Source organism: Hemiscyllium ocellatum, chromosome 8 (genome assembly GCF_020745735.1).
Source record: "Hemiscyllium ocellatum isolate sHemOce1 chromosome 8, sHemOce1.pat.X.cur, whole genome shotgun sequence".
NCBI lineage: Eukaryota > Metazoa > Chordata > Chondrichthyes > Orectolobiformes > Hemiscylliidae > Hemiscyllium > Hemiscyllium ocellatum.
This window is the reverse complement of record NC_083408.1, coordinates 92,680,833-92,693,971: the sequence shown is the minus strand read 5'-3', so window position 1 is coordinate 92,693,971 and position 13,139 is coordinate 92,680,833.

The following is a 13,139-nucleotide window of genomic DNA, read 5'->3' as shown; positions in this document are numbered from 1 at the left end:
ACCACTTCTCTTGGTGTGTTCAGTGTCTTCCCAAATAAGCCTTCATTTGACCATTAGCAGGCCAGGACCATGCAAGACAGAGCAGTGATAGCTGGTCACTTCAGTAACACAACTGAAACATTTCTGCTGTTGTCCTCAGAACTACAACTGAGTTGTAAGGACAGCAGTTGCTTCCCGAGTTTGGCACTGGGTTTGTGAATGGCTGGTTTCAAGGGATTAGATTATCAATTCTACATGTTAGCTCAGCATAGGACATTGCTGCTGGATCCCTATTCTTGCCACCTGATTTGCCTGGATCACCAGTAACATCACTGAATACATCACACAACGTTTGAAGTATTTGGTACCTGGACCGGTCTGTATGAATGTTTCTACAATGTGCTGGAGAGAGAGAGAGAGAGAGAGAGAAAGAAAATCTCTCCATATTGTATTGTGTGAAACATTGGTAATCCAGAGAGAACATATCTTTGGAAGAGGCAGAGTAACATTAGCTGCCTGACAGAGAAAATATGGCAGTTTGAAAGATTTGGTCCCAGAGATAAAGTTGCCCTCAAGAAAATCTGATGGCTAAATAAGATAAAGAAAAGTACTGACTTTTTACAAGTACTATCTCAGATGATTTGTTGTTGAATTGGGAAAAGACTATGTTTCCCATATGCACTCATTTATGTTGATTCATCAACCATCTTAAAACTAACACACATGATGAGTATCTCGCGATCAACTGCAGGAGGAAATATGGAAATTTCTACTTGCTCCAGAAGTACCATTGTACTCGCTTTATCTTGCGCTTTCAACCTATACTGCTAACTGCACATTGTGATATCAGTCTGAAGGATATGAGAGCTCTAGACTAGTTCACATATTCTGTCAATTTGTCCTCGCATTATGACTGTTTCTCATGCTATGAATGATGAATCTGTGGTTACCATTGGGAATAAGCCACTATGTAATACGTTAAAACATCATAAGAAAATAACTCCTCTTTATACCTTTCAAAAGCTGCAATCTATCCTTGACTGCAATATCATTGCTGGCCTGTTTTTCAATAATTCTCCAATAAGTTGACAAGGAATATCTATGCTGGGGATAAATCTTCCTTATAGATTTCCCATACTTAAGAACCGTTGTGCATCATTTCCATACTTCAATGCTGAAAATTCACTGAATTTTCTTTGATCCACTGTGATGCCTTGTTCTTTGATATTTTTTGTCGGAGAAATACAATCATTACTCTGGAGAAATGACATTTTTCATCTAGTATTAAGTTTGCATTCTGTACTCTCTTTAATTCATCCTCGACCCTCTGGATCTGTCTGTCTTCATATTACCATGCACTAGGATGTCACCTCTGTGGTGTAAAGTAACGATTCTGAATGGGTAAATGCTAGAGACTGCATTAAACAACACCCAATCTAATGTTCTTATACAGCCTTGTATGGGAATAAAGTAGAATATCTGAAGATCTCATGGATTGAACCTTTATCTACAGTCTCCTCATTGATGTAACTTGTATTTTATTGCTATCATGCCATAATCTCCATCTTGTTAATACCAGGCTCAGCAGTAGTTTCTCAGCCACTACAAAATAAATAAGTCCTGAGCCCCAGTCAAGTAGAGAGCAAGAGAGGAAGTATCCTATGAACTGCAAACACCAAATGGTGATTAGCAATACATATTCAAATGTGATGCTCAGTATTAATGCTTAATACTTCAAGGTATAACAGGTAAAAAACAGTCCATTGGAAACAGGAGAGCAACTTTCTTGAATACCCAGTGAGTTTACAACTCTAAAGAGTTTTACCACTTTGAGATTCATAGAGACAGTCAGCAGTGGCAAGTGTTGAGCAACCAAGCAGTCAGCAGGAAGTTATTGAAGGATGAACAAGGAATAAACAGCACTTCAGTTTAAAACCTTTACTTCAGACCTTGTCAGAAGTACAGAATAATCAATGTGGCCTTAAAAGACTCATCACATCTGGCAGTTACAGGTTCTGTCAGGAAGTGAGGATCTGTCAGAGAATTCCCAGTTCGAGGTTTACCCAGAGAGCAAACATATTTGAGCTTCTTAATTGAAGCTAAGAAGTCCTATTGGACAAGGAGAAAATCCTTACACGATTAGTGTGATAAACACGCTGAAAAAAAAAGGAAGTAAAAAATGAATATAACAGCATTAGATTAGGTTGTATTTAATGCAGTCTCGAGCATTTACCCATTCAGAATCATTACTTTATACCACAGAGGTGACATCCTAGTGCATGGTCATATGAAGACAGACATATCCAGAGGGTCAAGGATGAATTAAAGACAGTACAGAATGCCAACCTCATATGAGATGAAAAATGTCATTTCTCCAGAGTAATGATTGCATTGCTCAGACAAAATTATCAAAGAACAAGGCTTCACAGTGGTTCAAAGAAAATTCAGTGAATTTCCAACTTTGAAGTATGGAAATGATACATTATGGTTCTTAAGTATGGGAAAATGAGTATTTGCAGTTCACAATCAGCATTGCAGTCATAGTGAGCAGACACCACAAGGACAACTATATTGGTAATTAAGGGTCATAGAATCTAATGTCAAGGTTGTATCATCAGAATCATCACATGTCAGAATTGAGGTGACATAATTGACAGCTTAAAAGTTAACTTATACAGAATCGAACAAACGTTGAGAGAAGGTTTTTGATGCCTAGTAAAGATACCTGGCTCAATATGAATGTGACTTCATGGGGTAAATGCTATACTGGCTAATATATTTTAAAAATTTCTAAAGCACATCACTCTGGCAGGAAATGCTCACAACATTCTGCCAGCTGGCAATCATATCATAAACCAAGATAAATACATAATCACATTAGGAAGACATGGCAAGAAAAGAAATGCCAATATTTAATATCAGAGATAGGCTAACAACATCACAACTTGGACTTCTTAGAGAAAACAGTTCTTTAGATACAAAAGTGCTTCAAATTTAAATACTAAATCATAAACTAAAAACAAACATATCATTGCATGTAATAGATCCTACAGTTGATGTTATAAACTCCTAAAATATTAAAGAACACATGGATATTTTCCAAGATGCTTTTGAAAATTACTTCAGCATAACTACAAAGAAACGTCTTGAACAGTAAGAGTTAACAGTTGTCAAAATGTGAGCTAAGTCTTCCATGCAGGTTGTTAGATGTAGATTGGCCTGTATCCTCTTTAGTGAAATAAACGATCTTCACAAGAAGATGAATTTTTTTCTGCTTTCCGATTGCAGAACATCAGTCAAGCAGAGAAAGCCTCAAGGAAGAGCTGTCTAATTGTAATAATTGGGTTAACACAGCATGGTGGAGGCGTGCATTCTGTGAGGGCCCTCTTTACCTGTTATTGGCATCCTCTTCCTCCAGGAACTTATCAACTCCACTCTTTTAGAAGACAAAAGAGAGACAAAACTACTGTATATAAAAGGAGTTACAGGTAGACAACCTTTTATCAGAAATCCCAAAATCCGAAAAGCTCCAAAGTCCAATGGCTGTCTCGTGAAGTTTTTTTCTCATTAATAAGATTGTTTGGCGTGCAAACAGTTAACCCAACCCCATACTCACGCAATGCGTGTCACTAAGATGCATTGTGTGGGGGCACGGCCCAGCACCGGCTGACCTCAATTCTGTTTCAGGGTCCATTTTACTCACAGTCTCTTGTTTGGTAAGATTTTTTTAAAAATTTCACCATCAAACTGTCACTTATTCTGAACTTCGAAAAATTCTTGAATTCCGAAAACCAGCTGGTCCCGAGCATTTCAGATAAAGGATTGTGCACCTGTACTAGGAGATTTTGGCATTGTGATTCTGGGGATTTAGATATTGTTGTTCTTAAAGTTAAGAATTTGATGATCAACCCAAGAATTTGGATGGAGACTAATGAATTGCAAGTGTTTAAGCAAACCCTTGATCTGTACTAAATGCTTTCTAACTTATTCAAGATAAGTGAATAATTCAGGAAAATCCCAGGAATCCAATGGCAATGTCCCACGCCTCCTCCATCCCACTCTCCAGAGTGTGAAGCTATTAAATAATAACAGACAAAGTGGATATAAAAGTGAATATTATGTTTTAACATAGGCAGTGTATAATTACAATCCACACTTCTGCATTTGTCACATCCATCATTTTGAGTGTAACAACATAGTGTCTTGAAAATTTTAATTAGAATTCATATATTTAGAAACAGGCTGGTAATGCAAATTTATCATGATAATATGACAGTCTTTCTCTTTCCTAGATACAGATGTGCCTTTTTTTCTTATTGCATGATTAATCTACATTAAGAAAATGACTGACACTACAAGTGGTGTCAATGCTCTGTTAATTAGGAAAACAATGGCAAATTGTCATTGATGTGTTCCCTGTTGTCAGGTTTGGACCAGGAACTCAACAAGCAATGTGAAGATTGCCTAGACTAGTAAAATATTCCATGAAAAATCATTATTCATGAGATGAAATGAAAGTCATTTGTGTACAGAGAAGGAAAGAAATCATAGGTATTCTGGAAATTTATAATTTCAGTGTGTAAGAGAGAAATTAAGCCACATTTTCCATCAGGTTCTGAACCCAGTAAAGGACAGATTGCACATAATCTGTGAAAGGTGTAGATTTACTGGGAAAATCTAGTTTTGCTAGTTTCATGATTTTCATGTCCTTATTATGCTAATTAGCATATGAAACTTAAAATTACATCACCTTTTCAGAGTTTTCAGAAATTTAGTCCAGCAGTTACTGCTGCCAGTATTCACAGATGAAGCTTTAGTGTATCCATATGGCATTCCTTATCTGCTGTTTAATACAGGCATTTGAAATTGGTTAAAATCGCAATTAAAAAAGAAAACAGAAATGCTATATAAATAATGCATTAAACATCTGTGACTATAGCTAACACATTTATATATTATCTTTTTATGCTAACATGTTTTTTTTCATCCAAATAGCAGTATCCACCTTGAATAATAATTTGAAACTAACTTTGTTTTCTAATATTAAATTACATTAATAATATGACGCACTGTTGCCTCACAGTGCTCGGGACTCAGGTTCAATTCTACCCTTGGACGTCTGTCTGTATGGAGGTTGCACATTCTTGCCAAGTCTATGCGGGTTACCTCTGGGTGCTCTACTTTCCTCCTACAGTCCAAAGATATGAAGGTTAGCTGGATTGGTCAGGCTAAATTGCCTGGTGTGTCCAGGCGATGAATAGGCTAAGTGAATTAGACATGGAAATTACAGGAGTAGGGTGGCAAGATCTTCAAAGGGTCATAATGAGCCAAATGTCCTGCTTCTGACCTGTAAGGATTCGACATAAATTTGAAGTAGTCTATGCTAGAGTACATAAATATATGTGAATAAGTTATTTCATGAGCATTTGTGAAAATGAATTATTTATCTTGAATGGAGACATTCAATAAATGACTCTAGAAAATCTTGCAGACAGAAAAATGCCATTCAGCAAATTGATCATTAAGTAAAAATCCAAGGAATCTATCTTATAGTGATCCTGAGTTTGAATCAATGGTTATCCCAAAAGTGGAGGTGTAGTGTACAGCAAAGAAGGTTATCTCAGATTACAATGGGATCTTGATCAGATGGATCAAAGGGCTGAAGAGTGGCAGATGGAGTTTAATTTAGATAAGTGTGAGATGCAGCATTTTGAGAAAGCAAGTCTTAGCAGGACTTATACACTTCATGGTAAGGTCCTAGGGAATGTTGCTGAACAAAGAGACCTTGGAGTGCAGGTTCATTGCTCCTTGAAAGTAGAGTCGCAGGTAAATAGGATAGTGAAGAAGGCGTTTGGTATGCTTTCTTTTATTGGTCAGAACATTGAGTATCAGAGTTCGGAGGTCATGCTGCGGCTATACAGGATGTTGGTTAGGCTTTGTTTGGAATATTGCATGCAGTTCTGGTCTCCTTCCTATCAGAAGGATGTTGTGAAACATGAAAGGGTTCAGAAAAGATTTACAAGGATGTTGTCAGGATTGGAAGATTTGAGCTATAGGGAGAGGCTGAATAGGCTGAGGCTGTTTTCCCTGGAGAGTCAAAATCTGAGGGGTGACCTCATAGAAGTTTATTATATCAGATAGTTTTGATCAGATGGTAAGATAATTTTTGATGTGCATATTATCTGCATGTTGAAAACATTTTATCAAAACGTACACTGGTGAAGCTTGAAACAATATCAAAATCTAAGATTTCATAGAATCCCTATCGTATGGAAACAGGCCCTTTGACCCAACAAGTCCACATCAATCGTCCAATGATTAACCCACCCAGACCCATTCCCCTACCCTATTACTCTACATTTAGCCCAGACTAATGCACCTAACCTACACATCCTTGAACACTATGGGCAATTTAGTGTGACCAATTCACTTAGACTGCACATCTTTGGATTGTGGGAGGAAACCAGAGTACCCACAGGAAACAGATGCAGACACAGGGAGTATGTGCAAACTCCGCACCGGCAGTTGCCCAAGGCAGGAATCGAACCCTAGCACTGTGCGGCAGCAGTATTAACCATGAAGCCACCACGCTACCCATATAGCTTTAATTGCAGGAAATATCTCTCTGACCGCAGAAATATGTATTGCAGCCATCATGAACAGATTCCCAAAACAGCAAAAATACATATTTTGCATGTAAAATTAAAGAAAGTAAGCAACTATCTGTTATTTGATCTGTCTATTTAGACCATTGTGGATCCCTTACCTTCAAAGATCAGTCATGTGTGGACCCAGGATAGATAGCAGTGTTGAAGTGCACTGCTACTACATTACTTTCTTCTGTTGCCTCCAGCCAAACAACACAGGTCAAAAATTAGATTCTAATGTCACTCTGAGTCTACATTTGAAGTGCACTGACAACTTAACCATCTGAATATAAAACACATCACTGGAAAGATTAGCTTCTGTTCAGCTTCCTTTCCTTTTGAAGATTGGACTCAGTGAACTAAACTTCATTCTACAGATGCCTTCCTATAAATGATGCAGATGATGCAACCTCCTTTTGTCAGACAGAGATGAAGTTGAGGAAGATTGGAGCTTGTTAAATGAATATTTTAGATCAACATAACAAGTATGGAAACAAAGCTGTAAGTCCATTTGCTTTTGGAGGAAATTTAGAATTCTGGAAAAGAATCAAAGTGACACTTTATTTGTCAGACAGTGATTTCAGAGTTGAAAATGTGTTGCTGGAAAAGCACAGCAGGTCAGGCAGCATCCAAGATTTTAACCTACTGCGAATCCTCTTGCAAGGATGCCTTCCTTGAAGAAGCTCTCTTCCTCAGAAGGGCTTATGCCCGAAAAGTCAAATCTCCTGTTCCTTGGATGCTGCCTGACCTGCTGCGCTTTTCCAGCAACACATTTTCAGCTCTGATCTCCAGCATCTGCAGTCCTCACTTTCTCCTCAGTGATTTCAAAATATCAAACAAATTATTATGCAGATGAAGTTGCTGAGGTAAAAGCACATATATATGCTGTATAAATTAGCAAGACAAGAGCATTGAAACAAAGTAAAAGATTGAGGAAGAAACAAAATATCTCTGTTGTAAAAGGTCAACAGGCAGACACTGAAAATAGCAAATGCTGGAGATCACAATGGGTCAGATAGCATCCATGGAGAGAGAGCAACCTAATGTATTGAGTCAAGATGATGCTCTATCAGAACTGAAGTGAAGAAGGGACAGCATTTATGCTATAGTTTGGGGAGGGTGGTGGGGGATGTGTGGACATAATGGGTGTAGACTGCTGGTGGAGAAAAGGTGTTGATAGGTCAGATTAAGCGATCGGAATGTGAGAATGGCAGAACAATGATGTGTCCAACTGACAGACTGGGAAGGACAGACCGTACCCCTGGGGTGGAGGGAGGGGAGAGAGGGCATGATAGCTAGTAGAATGTAACAAGCTAAAAGAAAGGCATGAAATGGGAGTTGGTTGACAATTTGAAGGTGTTGAACTCAATATTAAGTCCAGAAGGCTGTGAAGTGCCGAGTCTGAAGATGAGATGTTGTTCCTCAAGTTTGTGCTGTGATTCACTGGTACACTGTAGCATGCTGAGGACAGAGAAGTGGGCATGCAACAGGACATTATGTGTTCACCATACCTCCTGACCAATCCCTTTCTGAGGCTGAACATACTGCCCTCAGCAAAGAACTCAACTTCATACCCTTACACCTCACCTTAATGAATTTCGGGATGTGGAGCTGTTTTTTCCGCTGCTTCCGTCTCCGTGCTCACTTCTTCAGCCATTACTTACCCCCATCCTCAGTCCATTGATCCCTTCACCCACCTCCAGTAATCACCATCCACTTGAAGTCCTTCCCTGGCTTCTTATCTGCCTCGATCTCTTCTTTAAAAAAAGCCGGCGTGACGTCAGCTGTCTCACTTTCTCTGCCCCTCTTACCTACACTAACTGTCCCCTTCTAAAATTACGGCACTTCGAGCTCCCAGGTCCAACCCTAATTTTGTTGTCAAACCCCTGACAAAGGTGGTGCCATTGTTGTCTGGTGCACTGATCTTTACCTTGTGGAGGCTTAATGCCAACTCTCTGACACTTCTTCCTACCTTCCCTGGGCCATGACCCTCCTTATCTGAACATCAAGCTATTGTTGCCAGGATTGTCACAGACCTCATCACCTCTGGAGATCTTCCCTACACTGCCTCGGACCTTATGGTCTCCCAGCCCCAGACAGCCCGCTTCTACCTCCGTCTCACAATCCACAACCAGACTGTCCGGGTAGACCCATCATATCAACCTGTTCCTGCCATACTGAGCTCATTTCCTCCTCCTTGACTCTATCCTCTGTCCCCTAGTCCTGACCCTGCCCACCTACATCTGTAATTTCTCTGATGCCCTCTGCCATATTGAGAATTTCCATTCTCTGGTTCTAACTGCCTCCTGTTCACCATGGATATCCAATCCCACTGTATTTCCGTTCCCCACTAGGATGCTCAGCTTCTTCCTTGACCAGAGGCCTGATCAATCCCCATCACCCGCAATTCTCCCCCACTTGGCTGAACTCATTCTCTCATTGAAAAATTTCCCTTTTAATTCATCTCACTTCTGCCAAGACAAAGGAGTGGCTATGGGCCCCACATGGGTCCCAGTTATGCCTGCTTCTTTATAGGATATGTGGACCAATCCTTGTTCCAGTCCTACATTGGCCCCCTCCCACAATTCTTGATCGACAAATGTTTTGAGGCAGCTTCATGCTCCCATCTGGACCTTGCAAACTTTGTTCATTTTGCCTAGTTTCTGCCCCTCTATAACTTTCACATTGTTCATTTCCAACACTTCCTTTCCTTTCCTTGACCACGCTGTTTCCATTTCAGGGATTAATCTGTCCACTGCCATCCATTATAAAGCCATTGACTTCCATAGCAACTTTCACTACAGCTCGTCACACCCTATATCTTTTAATGACTCCATCTCATTCTCCCAGTTTCCTTGCCAGCATCACATCCACTCAGATGATGCTGCCTTCCAAAGCAGCACTGCTAACATGGCTTCCTTCTTCCATAATCGTGGTTTCCCACTCACTGTGGTTGACAGGCCCTCAACCACATTTGACTTATTACCTGTGCTTCCACTTTTGCCCCTTCCCATCCCTCACAACAGTGTGATCAGGTTTCCCTTTGCCCGCATCCCTCCAGCCTCCACATTCAAAGGATCCTTCTCTGCCATTTCAGACAACTCCAGCAGAATGTCACAACCAAACACATCTTGCCCTCACACCCCTGTCTGCATTTCATAGGGGCCATTCCTCTGGGGCACACTAGTCCATTCCACAACCACCAGTACCAAACCCCCTCCCCATGGCACCTTCCCATGTAACTGCAGAAGGTACAACACCTGCCCCTTCCCCTCCTCCCTGCTCACTATCCAAGGGCCTAAACTGTCTTTCCAGGTGAAACAACATTTCACCTGTACCTCCTCCAGTCATGTGTATGATATTCGCTGCACCCAATGTGGCCTACTCACCCAAACACAGATTGGGTGATTTCTTTTAGGAACACCTCCAGTCTGTGCATAAGCATGACCCTGACCTTCCCATAGCCAGTCATTTTAACACAGCGTCCTCCTCGTTTGCCCATGTGTCTACACTCTAAATGCTTCAATGCTCCAGTGAATCACAGCTCAAACTGGAGGAACAACATCTCATCTTCAGACTAGACATTTAACAGCCTTCTGGACTTAATATTGAGCTTAACACCTTCAAATTGTCAATCAACCCTCATTTTCTCCCTTTCTTTTAGCTTGTTACATTCTGTTATTACGTCCTCTCCCCCCTCCCCCAATCCCAGTGGGACTGTCAGTCCTTTCAATTCTGTCCAGAGATACACCATTGTTCTGCCATTCTCACATTTCGACCACCTAATCAGAAATATCAACATTTTTTATCCACCGGCGTGCTACACTCACTACCCCCACACAGCCCACCCCAAACTATAGCAAAAATGCTGTCCTCTCCACACTCCACAGTTCAGTTCTAATGAAGAGTCATCTAGACTTGAAACATTAGCTTTAGATTAGAGTGGTGCTGGAAATGCACAGCAGGCTAGCTCTCTCTCTCTCTCTGTGGATGCTGTAGGACCCACTGTGATCTCCAGCATTTGTGGGTTTTAGTACAGACTCCAGCATCTGCAGCAATTTGCTCCAACAGATACAAGAGCAAGAACATTGATGTGCTCTTGTGTGATCATTGTTTTCAAAAACATTAGGCATTGCTGCCAGTGAAGCACTACCGAAACACCGAGGCCTCTTTTATTTTATTGATTTTTTTAAGGAAACTGAAGAAATCTCAGTGTTGTTTTAAGAATACAGAAATTGTAAAGATATTCTGTTCATTTCTTTTAAAATGCACTACTAAGACTTTAATCTTGTGTATATTTTTTGAGGGAGCTGGGATATATGAGGTTTGGAGTTTCCATAGTAATTCAATGTACTGTAAAAGCTTTATAAGGAGCATGTACCTGGTGCAAGAGATTGGAGTGTAATTGAGAAGTGCCTTCAGTGCAGTATTGAGCTGAGCATTGCCTGAGGCTGAGTGTCTCCAGCCAACTTGAAGAGGGCAGCTTTGTGTCTTACATTTTGCAGCAACCCTGCGGCAGCAGTACAGGCTTATTTGCAAGAAGAAAGACATTTCAGGGCTGGTGTTTGTGAACTCAGTTCCTTTTTTCAGGTCAGGAAAGCTAGTAGTGAGTATATGTTCCAGCCCTATTTTGTATTCTTTCCAGTCTTGGATATTACTCATAGCATTTTGATCCACAGCAATGATTTAAATTCCAAACGGGCACAGATTAAGTCTGCATTCTAACGAGACTTTGCATTTCAGTCCTCAAATTACTACTCACATGCATATTTGTTTTAAAGTATCAGAATAGAGCACAGCTGTGCCAGGAATTAAAATTTTGATTTATTTGTGTTCCCAGCTTCAGCAACCTTAATTGTTAGTGATGCATGTGAATCAAGCTTTACAAAATTGGCTGAATCTGGTGGACAAGATTTTAAATCACTGAAAACTCTTCATTTTCACAGAGTTACAACTGGATCCTCAAGAAAGGGAACAGGTCAGGCAGCATCCAGGGAACAGGAGATTCAACGTTTCGGGCATAAGCCCTTCTTCAGAAAGGGCTTATGCCCGAAACGTCGAATCTCCTGTTCCCTGGATGCTGCCTGACCTGCTGCGCTTTTTCAGCAACACATTTTCAGCTCTGATCTCCAGCATCTGCAGATCTCACTTTCTCCTCAAGAAAGGGAGACTGCAATGTATTAAAAATTGCAATGTCCATTTTGTCCACTTGAGGTTACCAGGCATGCATATGCCCGCAAATGGAGTTTGAATCCATTTGAGAGTGAGAAACTTGGGTTGAAAACCACTATGCTAAATATAAATAACAAGTAACATTAAAACATATAGTATAAAAAGGAAGGCACAAACCAAAGTGAATAGAGGCTTCTCACAGAATAAGGCTGGTGAAATAATACTAGGGAAAGAGGGAATGGCAGAGGAAATGACTAAATACTTTATATATCAGTCTTAATGGTAGAAAGTACTAGCATGCAAAAAATAATAAATCCTCAAAGGGAGAAAAGGAAGGAGGAAATAAATATAATAACTAACATCGGAGACACAATACTAAAAAGACTAATGGGACTAAAAACCAATAAATTTCTTGTATCTGATGGGTTAATTCAAGGATAATAAATTAAGTAACTGTAGAGATTATGAGTGAACTGGCAGTAATTTTGCAACGTTCTGGAAAAGTTCCACATGATTGGGAAATTGCCAAAGTAACACACTTATTCAAAACAGGAGGGAGACAAAAATAGGTAACTACAGGCCAGTTACCTTTACACCAGTTGATTGGGAAATGGAAGAGTCTCTGACAAAGGATGCCATTTAGAAATACATAACATAATCAAGCAGAATCAGCATAGCTTCATGAAGAGGAAATCATGCCTGACAAATTTATTACAACTTGTTTAGGAGATAAACTAAACCAGTAAATGTGATATGTTTGGATACCAAAGCATATTCAAGAAAGTACCGCACATCAGGATACTTAATAAGGTAAAAGCCCATGTTGTTTGGGATAGTATAGTAGCATGGATAGAGGGCTGGGTAACTAATATGAGACAGAGAGGTGGGATTTGACAATCTAGAAATAGAAAATGGCTACAGGAATCAATTTTGGGGCTACAATTATTCACAATATATATTAATAATGTGAATGGCAGGAGTGAATCTGCTATAGCCATATTTCTGAATGACACAAAGGTAAATAGAAAAACAAATAGTGTGGATGAGTCTACAGAGGAGAATGGATAGATTAAGTGAGTACGTAAGCTCTTGGCAGATGGAATATATGTGAAAATATGTGGTCCTGCATTTTAGCATAATTAATAGAGGAGCTAAGTATTATACAAATGGAGAAAGATTGGAAAAAAGCCTACAGAATTGAGGGAATTTGGGGTCCTCTTGCATGAATCTCAAAAAAACTAGTATACAAGTTCAGTGGGTAATATGGAGGGCCAAATGGAATATTGACCGTTATTTCCAAAGAAATTATTTAAAAAGTAGGGAGGTCTTGCTAAATGAAAT